At 41.5% G+C, this 26,181-nt stretch overlaps 1 protein-coding gene across 1 annotated transcript in view; it reads left to right on the forward strand.

Annotated features, from left to right (window-relative positions):
• The window catches only part of GALNT17 (polypeptide N-acetylgalactosaminyltransferase 17), a 386,942-nt gene that overhangs the window by 146,498 nt on the left and 214,263 nt on the right, over window positions 1-26,181 (forward strand). The window lies entirely within an intron of this gene.

A 26,181-nucleotide genomic window follows, 5' to 3' on the forward strand; every position in this document is an offset into this window, starting at 1 on the left:
TGGTTCAGTCACTCAGAGGAGCTTGTTTGAGCCTGTGGATGGGGGTAGACCCCAAGCTGTGACATTTCTTCATGTTGTTTCTAACTAGTGAGGGGGCCTTTACCTCAGTCTCCTCCACAATCAATAAACTGAGTCCTGTTGATTATGAAAATTAGCTAAATAAAAAATTTTAATTCTTATAAACGTAACCCAGAAACATATAGAAAAAGTCTGCAATACAAAAAAAAATTAAGTGAAAAACAGAAATCACCATGATCTTATTACTTAGAGATAGCAACTGATAAAATCTCAGTATATTGTCTTCGAGTCTATTTTCTCTAGAGATTATGAGAATATGATATATTTTTTTATCTCTTTTTTCCATTTAACATTATTTCATGAGCATTTTCTGCTGTTATTAGTTATGATCATTATTTCCATTGTTTGGAATTAGGTTATTTTTAATTTTTCATTATTACAAATAACACTTTGATGAATATCTTCCCATTTGAACCTTTATGTGTATTGATTAAATATTTATTTTCTTAATTCACATCTCTAAAAGCGTAATTCTTAGATCACATTGCAGGAATATTTTTGGAGGCTCTAGACTCATATCGTGATATTTTCCCCCAGGAAGTTTATAGTACTCTCTACTCCTTTTGGAATTATAATTGACCCTTCCAAAACTGGGTGCTACCATTAAAAAATGCTTTGCCATGCTGAGAGGTGAGAAAGTACATCCCATGGCTGTTTCTCCTTATAATGTTTTGTGTGAGGCTCTTATCTTTCAGATAGTTTGTTTGCATCTTGGTCATCTCATGGAAGTTCTTTGTTCTGTGCAAAGATTTAAGAGTGATTTGTTTTCTCCTTGTGAAATAGAGAAAAGAAATTGCTCATAGAATCAAGATGCTGGAGGGAAAACCTATTTCCCAGGCAGGAGTCCACCTTGGCCTCTCAAACAGATTTTTCATTTTCTGTTAGATTTGTAGTGTCTCTCTTTTTCTATTCAGTGTGCCCTTGTTTAGAGCAGATTATTTCTTTTGCAAATGGGTTTTGTACAAATCAGTTAAGTATCCTGGTTACTGAGAAAAATAGATTCGAGATAAAGAAAATTATCTTAAATGGATTTAAAATTGCAGAATTAGCTGAGGAACCTGTTAAATATCTCTCCCTGCCTAATAAGCATATATTTATTTGAATTACTAGGAAAACATACATCACCCCTGTTGGAAGCTGCTTTATATCCCTGGACTTTTGCTCTCAGAAACATCTGGCTGTTTTCATTTTCTGGTCCTTGCTGATTAGCCTTCTTTATTTGGACACTGGCAAATAAACAGAGTCCTATTTTTTTTCACTTCTCTGAGAATAAAAATGCTGCCAACATGGAGCTACTGGAAATGGGTCAGTTGAACAAATCTTAGTGAGCGCTTATTATGTGCTAGATGGTTTTCCCCACACTAGAGGCAGAACATAAGATAAGATACAGTTCTTGCCTACTCACTATTTGTCTGGGGAGGGAGACAGATGTGCAGGCAGAGTAATTCAGCACAGTGTGGCCTGTATGGTGTGTATCAGGCCTGAGCTATACGTAGCATGTGCAGGGAGGATCTGGGAGAGATTCCTGCTTAAGATGGTGCCTGAGCTTAATTTTGAAGGACCAGTAAAGGTTGGAAAATTGAAGAAGGGAGAGGGATAAGGGGCAGACCAGGCAGGGGAAGAGCAAGATCAGAGTTAGGGTGCAAGTAAAAGCATGGTGTGCTCAGGGAAGAATGCATAACCCCATAGTGCTCTGTAGTGTAGCATGGTAGCTTAAGCATGCCACTTATTTCTGGTCACTCCTGAAATTTTACTAAGATAATAATAAAGGACTATAGAGAATGACAACCTATAAGGGACAACCAAATGGGCAATGACAGCGGGGAAGAGTCATCTACAAAGTTTTAGAAGATGGAAAGAGGGTGGATGAATGGTAACTGACAGCAAACTGAATGAGGCTGGGACCCAACCTCTTGCATATGGTGGAAAGTGGCGGTAAGAGCAGACGACTGCGGCCTAGTCATACCTCAGAACACCAGAGACCCAGAGACCCAGGAACGGGAGGTTCTGGATACTTCTGATGGCTGGGAGGTAGATTTGAATAGAAGGATTGCAGTTGATCTTTGGATCCTTTTTTCAACTCTGCACAACCAGAGTTTATCCTTTAATACCTGGTAGAATACAGGAGTTTTACGCTCTGGAGAAGGTGAACTCTGGGTTTCAGTTCATAAAGATATAGCCTAGGAGAGAGGAGATAAGGCTGCATACATAATAAATGGGAACACCCTCAGCCTCATTACTTCTCAAGACTTTTATACCTTCATAGTCAAGTGTTTGAGGAAACCATTCTGAGGAAACCATCTAGCCTAAGGAAAAGGCCGATAGGACTGAGAGCTGGGGGCATACCCCCAAATGGTTGGGTTCTGCTCATTAACTATTAGTTAAGTTATGCCTGTTGTAAAGTCCATCCAACCACACATAGCTCTTTTACTCTAAAATAAGAAAGGGAGAGTGAGAATCCCTAGATGCCTCAGGAGAGTATCTGTTATAAAAGGCTTTAATAACAACAAAAATAGAAAACACACTTGGAGGAAACAGAGACTACAGACTTTATAACTCATGACTTAGCAATATCACAAAATGTTGCATTTTATTCACAAAACAAGGGTGAAGTGCTATGTTAAAGTAATAATCAGAGAATAAGAAAACAAACCTTGGTTGTTATAAATGAGATAGAAATAAGTAATTCAGTAAAAGTTGAAAGACAGCATTGAGGAACTCTTATGGAAGATAGAAAAAATAAAAAATAAAAGTAGGAGAGAAAAGTCTTAAAAAGAATTAAATGATCCAGCAGGTTCAATATCAGCTAACAGGAATGTCAGAAAGAGAACAGAGAAAACAGAAGAAAATCATCAAACAAATGATACAAGAACATTTCCCACACTTATAGAGCTTTCAGATTAGAAGTTTCTACCCAACGCCTACAAGATGAATGAAAGGAAAACAATTAAACCCAGATTAAGAAATGTAAATTTAAAATTTCAGAACAGCATGGATGAAGAGAAAGTCCTAAAAGCTTTCAGAGAGAAAAGTGGTTCAAATACAGTCAGTATTGGATTTCTCAGGAGCAACATTAAAAACTAAGAGACAAGTTAAAAAAATGATTTTCAACATAGAATTTTATAGTTAGCCATAGAATACTTTGTGCCAAGAGCAAGCACAAAATAAATACATTACATTTATGTAGGGTCTCAACAAAATTACCTTCCCTGCAACTGTTTTCAGGAAGCTACTCAAGGATATGCTCCAGTAAAACAAGAGAGTAAACTAAGAGAGAGAATGATAATAGGATTGAGGTAACAAGGAATTCAAACAGGAGAATACTAAAAACAGATCGCAGAAAGATGATGAAGGGCTGTTCGGGGTAACATTCCAGGACCACAGCTGTGTAGCAAGCCAAGAGATCAACCATTTTACATTAGAACAGGAGGGTGGAGGGCTATAGGTGGTATGTATCCAAAGGGGGGGGCAGGGGATAGAATTATTTGATTACTTAGTGGTTTTGATTGCATTAAGATTAAAAAAAAATATTTTATTGATGTATAATTGGCATGCAACATTTTATTTTTTTCAGATGTATGATATAATGATTTGATATTTGTCAACATTGCAAAATGATCACCACAATAAGTCTAATTAAAATCAGTCACCATACATAGTTACAGAATTTTGTTTCTTGTAATGAGAACTTTAAGATCAACTCTTTAGCAACTTTCAAATATGCAATATAGTACTCCTTACACCCCTGGCAACCACCAATCTGTTTTTCTGTATAATATGAAATTGTTTCTTGTTGTTAGATTCCTCATATAAATGAGATCATATGGTATTTGTCTTTGTCTGACTTATGTCACCTAGTATAATGCCCTCAAGGTCCATCCATGTTCTTGCAAATGGCAAATTTTCATTCTTGTTTATGGCTGAGTAGTATTCCATTATTTGTGCATGTGTGTGTGCGTGTGTGTGTGTATCACATGTTCTTTATCTATTCACCTATCAGTAGACACTTAGGTTTCCATCTTGGCTATTGTAAATAATGCTGCAGTGAACAGTGGGGTACATATATCTTTTCGAATTAGTGTTTTGGATTTCTTTCAATAAATACCCTGAAGTGGAATTTCTGGGTCATATGGTGGTTCTATTTTTAATTTTTGAAGCACATTTATACTGTTTTCCATAGTGGCTTCATCAGTTTACATTCCCATCAACAGTGCCAGAGGGTTCGCTTTGCTCCACATCCTCTCCAACCCTTATTATTTCTTGTCTTTTTGATAAAAGCCATTCTAACAGGTGTGAAGTGATATCTCATTATGGTTTTGATTTGCATTTCCTTGAAGATTAGTGACAGTTGAGCATCTTTTCATGTACCTGTTGGCCATCTGTATGTCTTCTTAGGAAAAATTCAGATCCTCTGCTCATTTTTAAATAGGATTTTTTTTCTATTGAGTTGCATAAGTATTTAAATATATTTTGGAAATTAACCTTGTATTAGATATGTGGTTTACAAATAGTTTCTTCCATTCATTAGGCTGCTTTTTATTTTGTTGATGGTTTCCTTTCTTGTGTCGAAGCTTTTTAGTTTGATGTAGTCCCACTTGTTTATTTTTTCTTTCGTTGCCTTTGCAAAATTTTTTCAGACCGTTCTTTCAGAAAGTTTGGGACTGAATTAGTGGTAGACAGAAGAAAAAAAAAACTTATGAAAAAGCAAAGTTCCTCAGGAAAGGGATTGCAGTTCCATACCCAGTGTGGCTCGGCTCTGAACAATATAGTGATATAAATGTGAGTAATGAGTTATTTATTTAACTACAAATAATGGTAACTATATTGGAAGAGGGAGGAGGCAAAATGTGTGTGTGAGGTGGGTAGTATAAGAAAATTAAATCTTCATCTTTAGAAACAGAAAATCAATTGAAAAAGTCTAAAATTTAAACAGTAAGAAACAGGAGCACATTGTTATTTAGAAATGGAGATTAGGGAAATGGGATGAGACTATATATGTTTTGAGTTAATAAAACAAAAGTTTAATTAAGCAACAAATGTAAATCTATATCAAAGAAATTAAGCACAGGATAGAAAGGGTGAAAGTAGAGTAGAAGAAAGAGTTGGAAATGTAGGTTGAGTGACATGGCCACGTTTGCTTTTTTAGATTACTCCCTCAGCTCCATGGAGGAGGAATTTGAAGGTGGAATTAGAGATAAATTTGAGAGCTTGCCCGCAGGCCATACAGGATAACCAGGGGCACCATTGTAAATTGTGGGCTTCACAGCAGACATTACTGAATTAACCTTTTTAATTGCAAATTAATCCTTGCTGTTCTACAGAGGGAAAGGCTTTGCCCCTAGAAGCTGTTTTCTTGATATTTGAGCCATGTGGATATGAAGGGAGGCAGCTGTCGAGGGCCAGAGCAGCTTCCTCCTTCCCCTGCAGCCAGGCCCAAGAGAAATTACCCCCCAGTGGGCAGGATCCTTTTTGTGAAGGCCTCCAAAATCTCTCCCATGTTTAGTGGATTTAAATTGGCTAATTCTATTGCAAATTTTATTCAAAACTTCATGTTGCTTTAATTCTTATTGTTTTATTATTAGACTACTCTTGAGAAAATTGTTTCTCTTATTAATATGAATGAATTTTTAGGTAGTAGTAGAATTAACCATTTGCTTGCCATAGTTCATGCAGATGGATTCCAAAATGCTGTCTTTCCTTTGACTTTAATCCTGTAATTTTTTTTTCATCCACTGGACAGATACTTTAAATTTATATGAATCCCAAACTGTCAATCTTTCCATTTTCCTTTCTTCACTGCATCAAAGTTGAGGGAGATACCATCCCCTAGAATGCTTATAAATATTCTATTCTGCCCTGTGCGCCTGTTCCATGACTCTCACATTTCATTTCTCCATCCATCTTGAGTTTATTTTGCAAGTATGTGGTATGTATCTTTTGTTTAAAATGTTTGCTCCTGTTGTTTCAAAACGGCTTTTTCAAAAATTTTTTTTGGTAAATAACTCTTTTCTTTCTCTTATTTGGAGGTGCTAAATGTAATACATTTTATGCCTTTGATATATGTGAGTGGGCTTATTTTTTAGGCTCTATGCTATTCCTTTGGTCTATATTTCTTTTCTTTCTTTCTTTTAAAAAAAAATTAAAAATGTCTTTTGAGTGAAGTCTCCAATCCACCAGGCACTGTGCTGGCAGCGAGCGTGGAGAGGAGCAAGGTGCATTTGGGCTTCCTAGGAAGTGAGAGAAAGCAGGGTGGCGGTGACTGTTTACAGTCCTCGGGTTGCTCTGGGAGGGTCTTAGCAAGGAAGACAAGGGAATGCACCTCCCTGGGAGGGTCAGAGGTGACCTTGGTCTTAAGGGCTGCGAGGGGGGAATTTTTCCTTTAAAGGGAACACAGGGCATTGGAGAGAGAGAGAAGAGCATGTACAGGAGGGGGACTGGAAAAGTTCTTGGATTTGGGGGTTAGGGGAACAACACAAAATCTTGTGGCTGAGCTTAGAGTTTCCAGAGTGAATTGTGGAAGAAGTTGGGGGGGAGAGGGGAAGCCCCACAAAGCACCTCATGTGCCAGCGTGTGATCGGTGGGGACTTTATCGTTTCAATGGATGCCAGTGAAGGACATGAGGCAAGATGGTATTATTGTTACCCTCTGATTTTAAAAAATTATGACTAACTGTGGCAGAAAGGTGGGGATAGGTTAGAGGAGATGAAGGCTGCTGGCAGGGTGGTTCAATGTAAGTCTGTTCTCCATCCACCCAACATTTGCGGATTGGCAGCTGTGCGTGTGAGCGTGGCACTGCCCAGTGAAGAGAGAGACTTCTAATAGCATGAGTGTTTTATAATGATTGCGTGGCTTTCACAGCAGTTATTTCTCTGTAACAAACCAGAGACTAAGAAGAAATGGAGTGGAATGGAGTAGATTCAAGAAAATTTTTCTGAGAACCAGCAAGATGAGGCAAGTAATTGGATTTGGATGAAGGGGATGCAACCAGAAGTTTCTAGCTTGGGAGACAAAGAGGAAATGAATTCGATAACCAGGAGGGAGACCCCTGCAAAGGTTCCTGTTTTGTGGGACAATAGCAGTTCTGCTTGTCGAGGGTTCCCCATGGTTATGGGTTTGTTGAGGTCACAACATGAGACGAATCTGTCCAGCTTCATTCATTATTTGGCCGTGTGTGTGTGAGCCAGAAGGTAACGTTTGGTGACACCAGAAGCCACACAAGGTTTTATAAACCCCTACTCCTTTTCTGTGTTGAGATATACCATCCTATGTCATATAATGGCATATTAATTATCTGCTTGCCCAATTATCTCGTAAGGTCAGGGAGGGTCCCCCAGCATCACGGAAATCTGCCTGTGTGTATTAAAGCCAGTGCTGAGGTCCCTGAACACATTTTATGGTTTGCCTCTTCCTTCCAGATGGGGTAGGTAATTTATGGGCAGTTTCTACTACTGTTATCTTCAATTTCCCCTTTGGCCTCCTGCTTATAAATCCAGATGTCAAGTTTCTTTGGAATTCATTTTGCTTCGCTCAGAAAGTCTCCTCTTCCCTTTATTGCCACAAACTCTAAGCTGTTATGTTCCGACGGTGTCTGCTTTGGACACAGGCAGTGTGAGATGCCTGTGGCCTGACTTCACGTCCTGTCCAGCGGGCAGCTGCGTGTTTGGGTCGGGAGGTCAGGAATGATGTCCAGACTAACTGTGGAGATTAGGGACTCATCCATGCCCAGTGGGCATTTTAGGTTGAGTCTCCATGTGTACTCGAGGCGGGTGCCCATGTGAGTTATGGCGTTATAATTTAGTGGAATGAATCTACTCATTGGTCAAGACTCAACTCAAGCTTTCCCTCCCCCGTGAAAATAAAACATCTGATTATTGAAGCTGTCACTGGGCTTTTTCTGTTTGTTTTCTGAATCATTCCTTGGGCAACAGATATCCTGTGGGCCATAGGCTGGCTTTCATATAGAATGAAAGCACCTTAAAGATAGTCAAGGATCCTGTGTTAAACTTTCTCTTTCACAGAGGCTGGCACAGAGGGTAGCTATCCAGTAAATACTTGTTGGTTGAAGTAATAAATAGATGCATGCTTAGGAGTGTCTCTGAATCCCTAACCACAATAATTATTCCCTGTTATTGACTGCCTTTTATGTGTTTGTCACTGTGCTGCATGTTTTATTGATCTTGTTTAAATTTAACTGCTCTCTGAAGTCGCTGTTACCTTCTCTGTTTTATGAATGAGGAAAGGAGGGAGAGGGGCTTGGGGAGGTTGAGCGACCTGCCTGAGGTCACGGGGTTGGTAAGTGCTGGTGCCAGCTTCAAACCCAGCTGTGTGCGTGTGTCTTCAGGGCCTGTACCCCTCCTTCCCCCCACACCACGTGCCCTGCCTCTGCTTCCATATCTCTGGACTGGGACCTTCTACTCCACACTGGTATCACCAAAAGAAGAAGAAATTCTGAGTCTTAGAGTTGGGACAGCCTCTCTGAGGAGTTATGGGTACGTGTGTGCACGCGTGCACGTGTCCCTTAGTCTCCTTCTCTTGGTCCCTTTTACCCCTCCAGCTGTAATGGAATCCCGCTACCATAGGGACTCTATCTCGAATCTGATTAACTGTTGCCCATTAATATCGCCTAGTCTGTAGTGTAATATAGTCGAAACCCTCTTTAAGAAATAGACTTCTTTTTGTAAAATTCAGGAAAAATAAATTAAAAAAAATATTATTAGGTTTAGGAAATGTCTTACCGTAGAGTTGATTTAACTTAGAGGGACAACCAGAGGGGACTTCTTTTGTCAGAGCTGCTCCTCACCCAGCTGTGGGGTGAAGGGAAATATGCAAGTAGGGGTGCCCTGCCTTTTAATATGTGAAATGGTGATGTATGATATCTACTTTATGGAATTGTTGTGGGGAGTAAAATGTTACATGTGAACTGCATTAGTCTCAGTCCTTCTCGTGTATTAATGATACCTGATCAGTAAACATTAGCTGCAGTTATTTTTAGAGATCCTTTACCATACATGCCTCTTATTCTTAAAACATGTTGCATGGAATAACAGAATCTTCAGGAAAGTATCTCCCCAATAAGTGGGTTACTCCTGCATGTCTCACTCATATGGAAAACTTAGATCAAGGGTAATTAGCATTCCTTGTGCCCAATGTGGCACAGAATTTCAGGGCACTGAGCCTGAGACAGACAACAGGCTGTGGTGAGAGCCCGGGAAGGGCACGTTTGTTTCCTAAGCCCTTTCGGGCAGGATCAGAAGGTTCAGCTCTGAGATCCACCGCGGCTTCCTCGTTAAGGAAGGTGAGGCCAGGTGTCCTGAGGGCAGGGACGCGGGGAAAGCTGGTGGGATGGGACCAGCTGCCTCCTGCTGCTGCTTTGCCATCTCCCATAGTGGTCAGACCAAAAACATGGTCCAGTGTTTGTCCTTTTTCATAAATTGAAATGATTTTTCCACATATGAAAATAACTTTTTCATGAAAAGGGCTGAATATGAAAAAGCAAAATATAGAGTATTCCTCAAAGTGAAGCCTTTGGGGCTTTCTAAAAATTTAGGTAGGTTGCATGAGACCAACAGAGTTCCTGATCTGAAGTCTCGGCCACTTTCTGTTCATTCATCCTGTGTGCTGAGAACCTCTGAAAAGGTAAGGAGGATCTGAAAGATCAGACGTTATTCAGCTGGGGCCTTGTCTGCAGAATGCCTGTGTACTCCGGGAAGTGTTGACTTTTGAGACTTTTGGTGAATCTGCTCCAATGTGGAGCTTGACTGGGCCTCCAAAGCTTGGGCGGGCAGCTGGGAGGGGATGAAGGACCGCTCCTGCATCTCGCAGGCTGTCTGGGATCTGGGCAGCAGAAAGAAAACCTTCTGTTGCCTCAATCAGATGCTCCTGTCTTAATATCCCCAACTGTTCTAGTCAAGAGGCGAATGACGCAGTTTTCATCATCATTTTCTGCCTGCTATGAACAGATGTGAGTCTTGGAATAAATATGATTATTCAAAGAGACCTGGAATATTCTTTGGGTAAAGGTGTCAGAAGTTGCAAAGTGAAAGGTAGAAGCTTCTATAGGGCTCACATCCCTGCTTGATTAAAGACATCTTATCTCCCTACACCAGTGATTCTCAGCCTCAGCTGGGCATGGAAATCACCTGGGGAGCTTTTAAGATTGGGATGCCAAGACTCTGCACCAGAGTAAGTGAACCAGAATCTCTGGGAGTGGGGCCCAAGCATCAGTATTAAATTATTTTTAATAAGCTCGCCAGGGGCAGGTGACCCCAGTGTTTCAGGAGATTGAGAACTAGTGGGCCTGTTATGTTTTGGGAGATAGAGTCCTTGTATGTGAGTCACCAGGGATGCTGGTTACTCTGCTACAGAGTTGGTAGACCAGAACAGAAGTTGTAAATCTCTGTTTTTCCAAGCTCCCTGAGTGCTTCTTAATTTTAAAATTCTGGCATCCTGGGGCCCCACCATCTTCTGAGATTCTCCATGCATGGAGGCAGGTGGGAGGGAAAAGGAAGATCGGGACAGGGCAGGTGTCCCTGCACTTGGGGAAGTGCCTGTCCTTTGTTGGTGGTTCCGCTTGTGTTGCCTCCCTCCCTCTCCACTTGTTCCTTCCCACCCTGCATTCTCACGTTGAGTCCGTTTATTTAACAATGAAGGTTAATGGAAGCCAACCTCATTCTGAATTATTTGCCCTTTAGAATTTTATTATACCCCATGAAATGGTTGACAACTCTCTGGGGTGTCTCAAACAAAGAGATGTAGAATAGAAAGGTAAATACAAAGCCAAGATGCTATTTGCAGTAAGAGAGGAACCACAAACACGATGGGGATCAAAGACTTCGCTAATTTTTAAGAAAGGATTCCCACTTGCTAGAGGCAGCATCAGCCTGGGTCTAAAAGTTTATGAATTGGCAAAATTAATTCAGTCTTTTATAGGGACCTGAGAGGATTCTCACCTAAATGCATGAGAGTGAGGCCACAGAGAAGATACCCCTCCGTTTCTTATCTGGAGAGCTTTCTGGACAAGTTTCAATTCCTTGCACGAAGAACTTGAAATCACTGGATAGGAATCAGTGTGAACCTTGTCCTATCTATGCAAATGGATCTGCTCCGTGGCCTGTTCACAGCCTCCAGGGTCACTGAGTTCCAAATTCGCGTTCCCAAAATCACGTTCCCCAAATGCAGATAGTTGTGTTTATGGAAAATGGGATTCTTGATTTATAACCTTAAATCAAACCAGTGTTGGCATAAATGGTTGTCCTTGCTTCTGTGGCCCTTTGATGCTTTATGTAAGGGTTGTAGAATAGCTCACTTCGTGTAGCCATCAGAAATTTCTATAATGCTGGTTACTGGAGACTTTAGATTTGGAACCGGCAACCTGTATGTTTCTAGGGGATTCCTCTGCCTGCTCAGTTCCACTGCCCCTCACTCTGGTAGTGCATCTGAGTCAAAACAAACTCAGATACACACACGCACACATCCCTACAAGCCAGCCCAAGCAAGCCTACATGAGCTCAGGGTAGGCAGCCTGCCGAATTCCACTCTGACTTTTTCTGAAAACAATTGTTCCTTAGCCCTGAATATAATCAATAGAGGCAAACGTCTGTGCAATCACGCCTTTTTTCCCGTGAGCGCTTTTTTTAGCGTGTGGGGTTCTTCGTTGCTTTTGCTCTGTGAGTAGAGCAGGGGAGTGCGACGTTGCTTTGTAACAAGATGAGATTTACAGCGCTGCAAGAGCTGGGGGGATAAATAAGGCTTCTGGTAGAATGGGCGAAAGGGGCTAAATTTAGGTATTAATGGGAGCGCTCCGTGAGCACTGCAGACGGAGACAGGCTCATCAGTATTACAGATGGAATGCCCCTGGAGTTAATTTAGAAGAAATTCCGATCAGCCAACAGAGCTTTGAGGATGGATGCAGGAAAAGGAAGACCGTGGCATATGGAGGGAACATATTTGTTCTTGGAAAGTCAGTAGAAAATGTTTAATGTCATCATAACCTCATTTGCATAAAAATAGTCACATGCGGGAAACCAAATGAAAGCAAAGGAAAATGTGATGGAACCGATGCTATTCCAGTTTCATTTCATTATGAGAAACATAAATAATTCAATTGAATAAATAAATACAAAATTGCTTCAAGTACATGTACTGCAAATTATTATTCTGTGAAAATTCCTTTAATGATACGTTTGCGACAATGAAGTAATGGATATGCCTCCCTGGGCAGCACCTTGCTGTACACTTGACCCCTGATAATAATATTGAGCTCTTTATAACTCTCAAAGGCTCTACGGACACAAATGAATTTTTTAGTTACACAATCCTATTCATAACACGACCTTGAAGAAGTTAAGTAAGCTATAGCTTACCTGTATCATGATGAATGCATTCCCTTTGCCTGTGGGTCTGCTTAGGCAATATCTGATAAGCAGAAATTCAATGAGCCTTTAGCTGTGCTATGCTAAGTACATAATTCTTTGTAAAATTTGGTTTAATTTTATTTATTTATTTTATTGGGGTGACATTGGTTAATAAAATTATATAGGTTTCAGGTGTACAATTCTATAATACATCATCTGTATATTTTATTGTGTGTTCAGCATGCCAAGTTAAGGCTCCTTCTGTCACCATAGATTCCCCCCTTTACCCTAGTCTACTTCTTCCCACCCCACTTTCCCTCTGGTAATCACCATGCTATTGTCTGTCTATTGGTTTGTTTGTTTTTTTTTGCTTAATCCCTTTACCTTTTTCACCCAGCCCCCACCATAATTCCTATTTTCTTGAGATAGTCATCAATATTTTACTTCCCATATCTATTAACATTGTGTCTTACATTAGTGGATTTCCTAATATTGAACCAAATTTGCATCCCTGGAATAAATTCCATTAGGTCACAGTGTGTTATTTTCTTAATGAGATATTCATTAAAATTTTATGTAGAACTTTTGCACCAGTATTTGTAATTCATTCTCCCTCTGTCTTTTGTATTGTCCATAAGAGGTTTAGGTGTCAATACATTATAAAATGAATTAGGAAGTTTTCTTTCCCTTTCAAAGCTTGGAACAGTTTAGGGAGTATTATTACTACCTAGTCTTTGAAAGTTTGGTGGAATTCACCTGTGAAACCATCTGGTTCTGATCATTTCTTTATGCAGTAATTCCTTGATGGTTATCTCTATTTCTTTTGGGGAAATAGGTCTGATAAAAGGCTGTCTCTAATGAGGTCAAGCTTTGTAAAATGCCTTTCCCTAGGGAATTTTGTTTTTCATCTAGGCTTTCAAATTTATTTGCACAGACATCTGCAAATTAGCCTTTCTTTCATTTTTAAAAAATCTTATTTCAATGCTTGTTTCCCCCTTTGATTTCTTATTTTATATATTTGTGTTTTCTCCCTTTTTTCCTCAATTAAATTAGCTAAAGTTTGCCTTATTTTCTTAATTACCCTTTAAAAACTAAAATTTTGGTTTATTAATTAGGACTTAACATTTTTCTATTTGCTAACTCATTCATTTCTGCTTTTATATTTTTTATTGGCTTCTTTGTATTTCCTTATGGTTTACTTTGTTGTTCTTTGTATAACTTTCTGAGCTGTTAAAGAAATTCAAGTATTTTTATTGTAAAAGTTTTGAAGGTCTTTCAGTATTATTGTTTGAAAGTTTCTGTCTAATTCTTTTGTGTGGTTGATTTCATTATCATTATTTTTTAGAAACTCTTTAATTTTGGTTTGTGTTCACCTTAGACTCAAGATTTGTTTAGTAGGTTTTATTAATCCTTACCTGAGGATATTTTTTCCATTGCTTTTCAGAGAGAGTGGAAGGGTGGGGGGAAAGAGAGAGAAACATCAATGTGAGAGAGACACATCCATTGGTTGCTTCCTGCACATGCTCCAACTGGGGCTGGGAAACTATCCTGTAACGGAGGTACATGCCCTTGGCAGGAATCAAGCCTGGGGCCCTTCAGTCTGCAGGCCAACACTCTCATTGCTAAGCCAAACCAAATAGGGCTTCTGTACCCATTTTTTAAATGGCTTTTTTGAGGTCTTTTGGGGGTTAACTTGTATGAATTCTTTATAAATTTAAGATATTAACCCCTTATCGGATGTATCATTTGCAAATATCTCCCCCCATTCAGTAGGTTGCCTTTTCATTTTGTTGGTGGTTTCCTTTGCTGTGCAAAAACTTTTTAGTTTGATGTAGTCCAATTTGTTTATTTTATTGTTATTTTTGTTGTTGTTGCCTGAGGAAATATATTAGAAAAAAAAATTACTAAGAGCAATGTCAGAAAATTTACTGCCTGTGTTTTCTTTTAGGAGTTTTGTGGTTTTGGGTGCAATGAACTTCCCTCTTAGGACTGCTTTTGCTGTGTCCCATACATTTTGGGTAGTTTTGTTTTTATTTTCATTTGTCTCAAGGTATCCCTTGACTTTTTCTTTGATCTCATTGTTAACTCATTCATTGTTTAGGAGTATGTTATTTAGCCTCCATGTATTTGTGTGTTTTTCAGTTTTTCTCTTGTAATTGATTTCTAGTTTCATAACATTGTGGTTGGTGAAGTTGCTTGATATGATTTCAGTTTTCTTAAATTTATTGAGACTTGTTTTGTGGCCTAATGTGTGGTCTATCCTGGGAAATGTTTTATGTCTGCCTTGAAAGGATGTATATTCTCCTGCTTTGGGATGAAATGCTCTAAAAATTCAATTAAATCCATCTGGTCTAATGGGTCATTTAAGGCTGCTGTTTCCTCGTTGATTTTCTGTCCATAAGATCTACCCATTGATGCCAATGGGGTGTTAAAGTCCTCTGTCATGATTGTGTTACCGTTGATTTCTCCCTTAATGTCCATCAATATTTGCTTTATAAATTTAAGCACCCCCGTGTTGTGTGTGTAAATATTTACAAGGGTTATATCCTATGGTTGGATAGATCCCTTTATCATTATGTAATGTCCTTCTGTGTCTCTTATGATAGCCTTTGTTGTAGTCTATTTTGCCTGGTGTAAGTATTGCTAAGCCAGCTTTTTTTATTCATTTTCATTTGCATGAAATATCTTTTTCCATTACTTGACTTTCAACTGATGTGTTTTTCAATCTGAGGTGAGCCTCTTATAGACAGCATATGTGTGGGTCTTATTTTCTTGTCCATTCAGCTCCCCTATGTCTTTTGATTGGAGCATTTAACCCATTTACATTTAAAATGATTATTTATAGGTACTTAGTTATAACCATTTTATTATTAATATTTATGTTCTTTTTTCCTCCTTTTTCTTAAAAATGTCTAATATTTTTTGTAATACTGATTTGGTGCTGATGAACTCCTTTATCTTTTTCTTGTCTGGTAAGCTCTTTATTTCTCCTTCAATTTTAAATGATAGACTTGCTGGGTAGAGTAGTCTTGGTTGCAGGTCCTTTTCATCACTTGGAATATTTCTTTCCAATGCCTGCAAAACTTCTGTTGAGAAATCTTCTGACAGTGTTACGGGAGCTCTCTTGTAAGTAACTGTCTTTCTCTTGCTGCTTTTAAGATTCTCTTTTTGTCTTTAACTTTTGCCATTTTAATTATGATGTGTCTTGACTTGGGCCTCTTTGGATTCATCTTGTTTGGGACTCTCTGAACTTCCAGGATTGTTTATCTGTTTTCTTCACCAGGTTAGGATAGTTTTTAGTCATTATTTCTTAAAACATTTTCTCAATCCCTTGCTCTTTCTGTTCTTCTATGATGTAAATGTTGTTACATTTGATGTTGTCCCAGATGTCCCTTAATCTACTATTATTTTTTTGGCTGTTCTGATTGGATGTTTTTGCTACATTGTCTCCAAAATCCCTGTTGTTTTTGCTTCATCTATTCTACTGTTGATACCTTCTAGTATAGTCTTAATTTTTGTCTGGTTCTTTTTCATGGTCTCTATGTTCTTTTTTATGCATATCATCTCTTTGCTGAGGTTCTCACTAAGTTTCTTGAGCACTCTTATAACCAGTGTTTCAAACTCTGTATCTGGTAGATTGCTTGCCTCTGTTTCATTTAGTTTTTTGTGTGGAGATTTTTTCCTGTTCTTTCATTTGCTACATGTTTGTTTGTCCCCGCATTTTTGCTGCCTCTCTTTGTTTCTGTATATTAGGTAGATCCGCTGTGTCTCCCAGTCTTGGCAGGGTGACCTTATGTCATATACGAATCAGACCAATTTTCTATGCCTGTCTGTCTGCTATATTTAGAGTGATAACTGGTGACCCAAGGCCATGTTTCCAGGAACTTGGAAGTGACTTTCCCATCACAAATTTGTTCTTCTTTTTGGGTTTTTGCTTTATTGAATCATCTGGACTGGAAGTCACATTTCTTTCTTTTACTTATGAATCTTGATGGTGGAGGTCACATCTTGAATTGTTAGTCTTCGTATCTGAATGATCAGCAGATGAACTCCTTTTTAAACAAAAGTGTTCACTAAAAGTTATTATAAAACAGCTAAGATATCAGATTGTTTTCAGTTGGTTTTGTTTAGTGCTTTGAGTATTTTCATTGTATTTGGTTGAGTTATATGAAATTGCTGATAATTGACTAGATATGGAAATTTCAGACGTTGCAACCTTATACTTCAGTTCTTTGAAACTTGGGCCCTATGTATGGTATAGCTAGTGGCTTTCCATTAATCAGAATAGTTAACCACAATATGGCTTTCTCTTCATTATGGGTAAATTATTTACTTACCTAAAAGTTTTCAGTTTTTTAAAAAGTTCTGCTTTTGTAGCAAGACTAAATGAATTATTTCACACTTGACTGGAAGACCTTAAATGGTTTGAGCAATATAAATGGAAATCAACCCAGGATTGGATCATCATTAAATTTTTTTTGAATTTTGCATTTCAACTGTGATTTGGGAGTCAACAAGGTTTATCAGTGTGACCCTCCTGGTAAGTTTTAGCACCTGAAAACCACTAATATAATTTTCCATGACGTAAGATGGTCTTGAAGGTCCCTTTTCCTTTTCATGTTTTCCTCTGTTCTTTTCCATTCTAATTCTCAGGAAGAATCTTCAATTTATTTCAACAAATAGTGATTGCTTACTTACTTTGTGGTAGACACATAGCTAAGAGCTTGAAAGATATGAAAATGAACAAGAGATGCTGCCTGACTGCAAGGAGTTTTTAATCTAGTAGGAGAAGTGGGCATGTGTGGCTGTAATACTTAGCAGAGTAAAATAGCTGTGACATTGAGTTCCCATTCGGCTTTACTCCTGTAACATAGATTGAATGTCTTCTGCTTCAGGTTACAAATCCTTGTGACTGCAGCACAATATAGGTTATAAATAGCAAATAACATTGCATCTTGACTGCAAATGAACTCAGACAGGAGTGGGCAGAGAGGAACATATGAGGTTGAGCACAATTTGTTGGGACCTTTGTTTACAAGATTGAACCATGCCTGGACCCAGGTGCTATTCATGTCTACAAGAAGCAACCTCCTTTCCTGTATGAGACTTTGTCTCTGTGACTAAAACACTTCAGTGACTGTGTCTGTGTGCAAACTTGCATTCTGCCCGTGAGCAAGTGTATTCATGCTTAACTGATTCAACGACTGCATTTTCCCCCAACATATTACACCAAATGTACTTAACAGCAATTAGAATGTTTGCTGCCTGCTGTGTGCAAATCTCTCCAGAAAACAAAACTCTCCTAAATTGTAGCATAAGTAATTCTGAAGATTAAATCTGGTGATTTGCAGAGCACTCTGTTCGTTTGCTTCCTGCAAATATCAAGATTAACAAAGAAATTCATTGATCCCATTTCCCCTCCTTGAAGCCTGTGCATAGGCCTAAGGGAGTACATCACATGTGGCTCTGTGATTCAGATGAAGACTTGCTGTTGCTTTCTTTTATGGCCAACATGCTGATTTAGTAGCATTTCTCTTGGCAGAAGTGTTTCAAGAAAACAAATCAGTTTATGTGTATTTTACAGGAAACTCTCCACCCAGCCCTTCCCAGTGCCTTCTCAATGGGTTGTGGAGTAAGCATGGCCAATTTGCAGCTGTTGAAAGGGCAACTCATGTCCTGACTCCAAGATCGTACCCTGGTTGCGTGATTTTGGGTGGATCTCAGCTGCTCCCGGCACTCTTTCCTCAACTGTGAATACAGGGCCTTGAACAAGTGGCTCTTCAAGTCTCCTTCCATTTCTAATGTGTTAATTTACTCTGAACCAATATTTTTGGAGTATGGATGATGTGCCCTGGATTGCACCAGGCACTGGAAAATACAGTGGTGATTGTGAGGCAAAGTCCTTGCCCTCATAGCAGAGAAATTGTTTCCAAACACTCATTACGTCCCAGTTTCTCTATAGCAGCCAGTTGCCAACACTGCTGCCATTTTAGACGCTTTTCATTTTAGACCGCCCTGCCTCCTCCATTCCCTTCGATCTAGACCTTTCTGTTCCCACTCTCATCTCCCCAGCTTGGAACTCTCCTCTTGGCTGATTCTCTGACTTCAAATTAGTCTCCCTTCGCTCCTTCTCCCAGGTCCTTCCCTCTCCTAACTCCCCACCCAGAGGACTTAAGTAACTTGCCCACAGCTGGTAAGTGAAAGAGCTGGGGTTCAAAGTCAGGCTTGCTCTAAGTCTTTACAACTCCAAGTGTGATCCATGCACCCCTGGCCTCCCCATCGTTGGGTGCTTGTTAGAAATGCCAAACCTCAGGCCTCGCTCCAAATCTCCTGAGTCGGAATCTGCATGTTAACAAAACCCTCTGGTGGTTCACATGCACAGTCAGGTCTGAGAAGCCTTGTGTTAGTTAGACCGGCCTCTCAACCATTATTTTTCTCACCTTCGGGAGCAAGAACTAAGACATCCTGGCTGAGCTCCCACTGGCCAGGTGAGGTGGGTGGAATTCTTCACGCGGCTTCACTTGCCCATCTCCTGTGCTTCTGGTGGCCAGACCTCCTGAGCAGATACCCCAGGGCAGAGAGGCTGTCCTTCCCTAGTCTTACCCAAGCCTGAGGCTTTTGCTCCAGCCAACATCATTATAACTAAAAGGCAGTGTGGGGAGAGCAGCAGAAAGAACTGTCTGTGCGGTAACCTTCAGCCAAGTTAAGGATATGCAGTGAAGAGGTTCCCAGAGGTGCTGAACTGTCGTGTCCAGACTGATATTGAGGCAGGGTGCACTGACTTTTTCCAGATCTATGAGTACTTTACAGCCTACATACCCAACAAGCCCACTGGCCCCCAGTGCTGGCTAGAACCAGAAGGGTCCATAGGCTGCCCAGGGGTCTCTGAAAGGCCTCTCTGAGCTCCAGGGTGAGCAGTATGAAAGGTCTGCTAAATATTACTGGACTTCAGCAGGGGAAATCCAAGCTGGAGGTGCCCTCCAACACTTGTTCCAACATATGTACAAACCTCTTTTGCCAGCACTTAAGATGGCTTCTCGGGGCTGTTGATGTCTCTGGAAACTATCTGATTTTTTATGCTAGCAAGCCTCATCCTTTTGCTAGTATTTTGCACCTTCTGCAACTTTCCTGCTGGCTCTACCACATTCACCCAGGCACAGAGACAATACATGAGGAAAATTTGGGGATTCTGCAGTGCCACCACCAGCTCCTGTACCAGGTCAGGAAGACGCATCTTTGGAACCAGCCTCCTGCTTCAGGAAGGCTCCACGTTCATCAGGTCAGGTGAAGTGGGGCATTTTACCTGGGGCTGGGGTCAGTCTCATTCCTGACCTTTTCAGCCAGGCTGTCTACACCGCTCATACACTGGTTGGCCCAAATATCGAGCTGGATATTGTGAACCTTGGATGCACACTCTTGGCTTAATACGTGAATCCTAACTCCTCAGACACAGGTTTGTGATCCACCTTCCTCGATTCCTGGCATTTTGAACTTTGGTGCTCCTGCACAGTTTTTTCTTTGCCTACTCCAGGTGTCCCTGGCTCCAGTCCTGTGCTCCCAGGACTCAGTGTCCTCCATCAATATCCCACCCAGCCCCAACCAGCCCCTCTTCTGTGAGGTGCTGGTGTGGGGGTGGAATTCCCAATAGAGCAACATTATTTTGCCAAATATTTCTATAAATACTCTTTTGGGCCACTGTGCAAAGTAGACCATTTTATAGAGTATTGCAGACATTGTGCTACCTACTTTTCATTAGAACCCATTTGCAATTATTCATTTGCAAAAAGCAGTTTTCAATCACACACACATACGTACGCACAGCGAGCCAGGGAGTAAAAATGTCTCAGGAAGGAAAGAGATATGCCAGGACGCTCATTTTGAAAAGCTATTTGTTGAGCTGCTAGACCTTAACATGCTTCCTGCCTGCAATCAGGCCTGCTGGCAGAACAGGGAAGGAGATTCTTCAAGGGTGTAGGAGCACAGGACCAGAGGGACTCATTTGCTGGGGCTGAATGCCAAGTGAGGATTCCTCTCCTTGAACCTACTTCCCTGCTCCTTCCCTTCCCTCCGCTCCCAGGCTTCTGGGAGGAATGGTCTTAATCCACTGCCTGCCATCCCCTCCGCATCATAGGAAGCATCGTACTGAAATTTACAGACGTCTCCTATGACTTTCTAACTGCCATATGTAATATGTTTTAAAGTCCTTTTTAATTGAAAGAAAATATACAAATAACAGTTGAATGCATTGTTTAAGGATCATGTAGATGTATACAGAGAGCCAAAAAAACCCCTTTGCAAGCCTCGGCCCCAAACCTCACTCTCCTCAACCAAGGTAGCCCCTGCCGGCTGCTTCGCGTGCATCCATCTGACATGGTCTTATGCGTGGACATGCTGGGCATGTCGATTTTTAATTTTGATGGATGCTGCTCCCTTGCTCTTCAAAGAACTTTGCCTATTTATTTAACCAACAGTATGTGTGTCTTTTTTCATACTTGACAGTCCTGTACAAGATCAGTCTTCAATTTGTTTTGCCAACCTGAAGGATAAAGAAACATTTCCTTACAGCTCTTGGATGCATTTCTTTGATGACCACAGAGATTGATCACCTTTTCATACATGTATTTGATATTTTTGCTTCTTTTGATTTCTGAGAGAGATGTGTTACTATCATTACGACTGCGAATTTGTCTTTTACTTCTTGGATTTTTGAGACACATTCTGCTTTACATGTTTTCAAACTATGTTGTTAAGTGCATACATTCATGACTAACTTAATTACCCTGAGTCATACCTTTTGGCAATAAGAAAGCTTTCATTCCTATGACCCCAACCCTGTGCATGTCTCCTGGAAAACCACTCTATTTATCTTCTTTTTTTTTTTAATCTTTACCAAAGGACATGCTGGAGAGAGAGAGAGAGAGAGACGGAGAGAGAGAGATCAATCAGTTGTCTTTCGTATGTGCCCTGACCTGGAATGGAACTGGCAACCTTTCACAGGACAGTGCTCGACCAACCGGACCACTCTCGATGGGCTCCAGTTACCGTCTTATTGATCTTCCTGCTTCCCTAGCCTCCTCTTTTCAAAACTTCTTCCTTGTTGCCTTTAGAGTATCCTTCCAAAATGCAGATTCGGTTCTAGCTGGGTATTAGCACAGAGATAAGTTGATGAAGGGTGTGGGGTCTAAAGGGTATTGGTGGAAACCCTTGAATCCCAATCCTCGCCATTGTAATCTCTGGTCCACTGATCTTTTTGGTACAGGAAGAGCTGCCCTTATGTGTGACATGTTTGTTGGCGATTTCTGGATGGGCACCTCCAAGTTGTGTGGGTTTCCTTTTAAGGGGTGGGGCCAGGTTAGAGGAGGCCTCCTAATGCCCGAGACCACTGGGAAATTGAGAAATCAGGTCTGGCAAGTCACCTGCTTCTTTGACAGGTCTCACCAACCATGGATGAATCCTCCAGCTCCTCCTAAATTTAATTTCACAGGCTGGCCCCATTCCATCTGGGGCTGTCTGCAAGATAAAATGCCTTGTCCATAGTCCTGGTGATTTGAACTGAAAGACATTATTTTCTACTAATCATGCAGTGAGCTGTAAGTTTATGTGATCAAGGAAGTACTTTTTATTATGGTCTTTATTCAGGAGTGGGTAGAGAAGACCTGCCAAAGATCTACCTGTCAAAGAGCTAGCAGGTGGGCCAGGGCTTTGGGACCTAGGAGAGGAATCACAGTGTCAGAACCAATCCCGAGCACCACTGGAGGATGTCTCTGCATCTTTGGAGGATGTCTCTGCATCTTTGGAGGATGTCTCTGCACCTTTGGAGGATGTCTCTGCACCTTTGGAGGATGTCTCTGCAATGCCCAAATTGCCCGGAGCTGATTGGAGCAGAGTCCCTGGGGCCATGGGAAGAGCAGAGGAGCTAGGGCTGCGATCCACAGTCTGAAGTGAATGAGCTCCTTGTCATTTTTGAGAGCCTGGGTCTCTGTTCTGAGCTTGCCACTTGGTCCAACTTGAAGGATGCCATTCTGGGATTTAGACACATGCATGTGTCGTCATGTCACTTCCCTGTTCAGCAATCCTTGATATCGAGGCTTCCCACTGCTGGAAGATTGAGTCTGAATTTTATGAAGTGCCTGCAGAGTACCTGCTGTTTCTTTACCCCCACCCTAGTCACGCCCTGAAGTACCCATTTCCGTCTCCTGGTGCTGCGCCGTCCATCTTCTCTCCTCTGTTTTTATACATGCTATTCACTACATTTTGCATAAAGAGTTTATCCTTCCTCCCCGCCTCCCTTCACAGGCTCTCACCTGGAAATTACATACTCAACGCTTCATGACCCAGATCAAATTTTATCTCCTCCGTGAAACCTTCGTGGGGTGGGCCCCATCTACCTCCTTGCAGGGCAGAAATGAGCTCCCGCAGCATCCTGAACAAATGTCCCTTGTGACATTTCTCATTCTGTGATCATCATTATGAAAAATAAAGGGACAGTTTTCTTAGGTGTATACATACAAGATCCACATTAAAATTGAAGGATAGGCACTGCCCTCCATCTGTCATAAGCATTGAGGCACATTTGTACTGCTCAGTTTTCTCTCTCCTGGCTCTTGCTTCTCTCAACTGCAAAACGGGGACACCTATATTCCTGGCTCATTGTGAAAAGTAATGAGATGATGTCTACCTGGTGAAGTTCTTGGCACAGTGAGCTGCTGCAGTGGCTGGGCTCACACATGCATGCACATCCTGCAGGGGTCACCTTTTCATCACTCATTTGGGACCAGAGGGCTAGCCCAGTGGCTCTCAGGTGATGGCCAAGGGCATGAGAGGCCCTCCTGAGGCTCATGCTTAGATCTGGCACAAGCACTTCACCTTGTTCTACTGGTCAAAGCAAGTCACTCATCTGAGCTCAGATCTCGGGTGTAGGGAAGTAGATTTAGCCGCTTTGGTAAGAAAAACTGCCAAGTCATGTGGCAAAGGACGTGCATACATGGAGGGGAAGGATGGGGACATTAATGCATTTACCACACAGCATAAGCAGAGTCTTCTGAATCACATCAGCAGTTCAGGGAGGGAGGGAGGAGGCATTTTCGGTTCAAGTTAAGACCAAACTGGGCCTGGAGGAGCTTGTGTGTGTGGGATTTGACTCAGAGTGGGGAGGACCTGGCCTCAGGGAAGACTTTATGGGTAGCGGTAACATAATAAAAGTAGCAACAATAACACCAAGGACAGAGTGGTAGCCCAGATGTGGGAATAAACAGAAGTATTTTCAGGGTCGGTGTCAGTAAAAAGACGGGCCTGACTGGCCAATTTGGCTGGAACATTAAAAGGAAAAATAGCTAGTTGGGTAATATGTTTCTCATTGCTGTGCTGAAATTACAGGATAAAAGTCTTAGAACCAAATTGGAGCTCTGTGCAGGGCTGGGCGGGGGGAGGCGAGACTGGCTGGGAACACAGTGTTTGTGGCCTTCAGTTTCTATGAAGAATCCTATTGACCAAATTTTGGATCTGCTGGGCCTTGGAGTACAGTTATTTATTATTTCCAGTCGACATCATTTCCTAATGTATTTTCGGCCCTCCTGCAGCCGTCGGGGCTGTCCCCTCTCATTCGACTCACCTTAAAAGGTTCTAATACTTAGGCACATTTCCCGGGTCGTAAGTCCACGGAGGTTTTCTTAGCTCTGCCCTGAAACTGTCTGCATTCATTTCCCCTTAATTGGTTGCAGAAATTCTGTTCCTGAGCCATTGCTTAATAAAACTCTAGGGTTTTTCTTTACTTTTTCTGTTCTCCCCAGTTGAATACAGGAAGATAAGTTACCTCTTACCAGGACAGATTCATCTGCAGAGCTGAGAATTAAGGCTGCCCCTGCCCCAGCCCCAGCCCCAGCCCTGTTTGTGTTTCCTCACTTCTTTTAGAGAAAGCAGTGTGCACAGAGCAGGAATCTGTGGGCATAACTGAGGGTTAAAGAAAGTGAACCAGCCCCTTGCACTTAAAAAACCTCCTGAAGATAGAGACAGATAGGGTTTTTGCCCATGTCACCACCTCTTACAAATACCTTGAAAGTGGCATAGCTGCTACCTGGCCAAGGAGAGCTGAGTCTCATGAATATCTGACTAATGATAATTGTCTTGTCCTTGGAAAAGCAACTCTTTTCAACTTAGAGAAAGGGGCTTCCCAGGAGGCCATGGAGCTAGTAGGTAATCAGTCCAAAAACCAAAAGCGGTGTGGGGAATACTCCAAAATAAATGCTTATAGGAACCAGGCTGGCGAGGGGGGCAGAGAGCTTTGTGAACCCTACGATGTTTGAAAACAGGGTGTGGGTGCTGGTCTTTGATCAGGAGCTGCAAACTAACCATGGTGCTATGAGCCCTGTGGCCTGGGTTCATCCCCTCCAACTGTGCTCCTGTGAGAAGCCAACAAAAGGTATGAATTGTTGCCCTAGAAAAAAACAAATACTCCTATACTTGCAACACTTTGCATTTAATTTCTTAGGGTTTTCCTGGGGCTCTGTGGGCCCCAGAATAAGAACCTGTGCCGTGCTTAGAGCTGGCTGACTCTTGATTCATGAAAATGGCCCCAGGTAGCTCAGTTGGTTAGAGTTGGTTAGAGTGTAGTTCCAATTCTCCCAAGCTTGTGGGTTCTATCCCTGGTCAGGACACATACAAGAATCAACCAATGAATGAATAAATAAATGGAACAACAGATAGATTTCTCCCTCTCTCTCACCCTCTACCGTTTCCTCTCTCTAAAATCAATAAATAAAAAATGAAAATAAAATAAAAAAAGGTCCCAATGCCACTGATGGGCAGGCAGGACACAGGGACTCGAATGCCGGAGCAGACAGTCCTCCATGGGAACCCAGCTAACGAGGTGTGCTGCTCTTTCAGCCAGAGGAAATTAAACCACTCAGCAAAGTGGCCATTTCCCCTAATAATGAAAGGTTTAAAAGAGGGCCTCGCACATCTCAGGTATTCAGCCCCACATCTTGTTTTGCAAGGTTTGCTGTTGCTAAAAATGATACCACTCTTTCCTAGGATTATAGCAAAGGCTTGATGAGGAGAAAAGATAAAAAAAGAGTGTTGGGCTGGTTAATGCACTTGACCCAAGCAGCTTTCAGAATCTGAGGCCTGATTAGTAAATCCAGGCAGACAGCTGGCAGCCGTGTGCAGGATGGTATCTTTAAAGTGTTGAGGTGCCATCACCGATGTCATAATTGAGGGGGGAGGTAACTGAGGCCTTTGATCACAAGAAGAGCAGAGAGAATAGATAGAGAATGTAGAGGGTTTTCATTCGCACCTTCAGTAACCATTTATCTGCCAGGTATTGTGCTGGGGAAAGAAGAAAGGACTCACTAGCGGCCCCGCAGTGGGAGAGGAGAGAGTGGAGAGGACCTGGAGGGTCCTGTGCAGAGGGAGAGAAAGCGACAAACAGACGGGCCAGACCTCCTGCTCGGGCTCAGGGAAGGTGCCTAGAGCTGGGCTGGAGGGAGGAGGGTGTGTCAGGCAGAGAGAAAAGTGTGTGTGAGTTGAGAGCCAGCATTCCCAGTTCTGGGAAATATGAACAGGGTACTGTGGCTGGAGGAAGGCGGTGCGGTGCAGGTCCAGGCTAGAGATGCGGGCTTGGAAGTTGCCGGTGTCATGATTGGAGCTGTGGACTTGGATGAGGTCACCCAGAAAAGGTTTATGAAGTGAGAATAGCAGAGGGCAGGGCGCATTTGGGAATTTGAAGGACTGAGGGAAAAGGGCAGCCTGAGAA

This window comes from Miniopterus natalensis, chromosome 3 (assembly GCF_054644295.1).
Source record: "Miniopterus natalensis isolate mMinNat1 chromosome 3, mMinNat1.hap1, whole genome shotgun sequence".
Lineage (NCBI taxonomy): Eukaryota > Metazoa > Chordata > Mammalia > Chiroptera > Miniopteridae > Miniopterus > Miniopterus natalensis.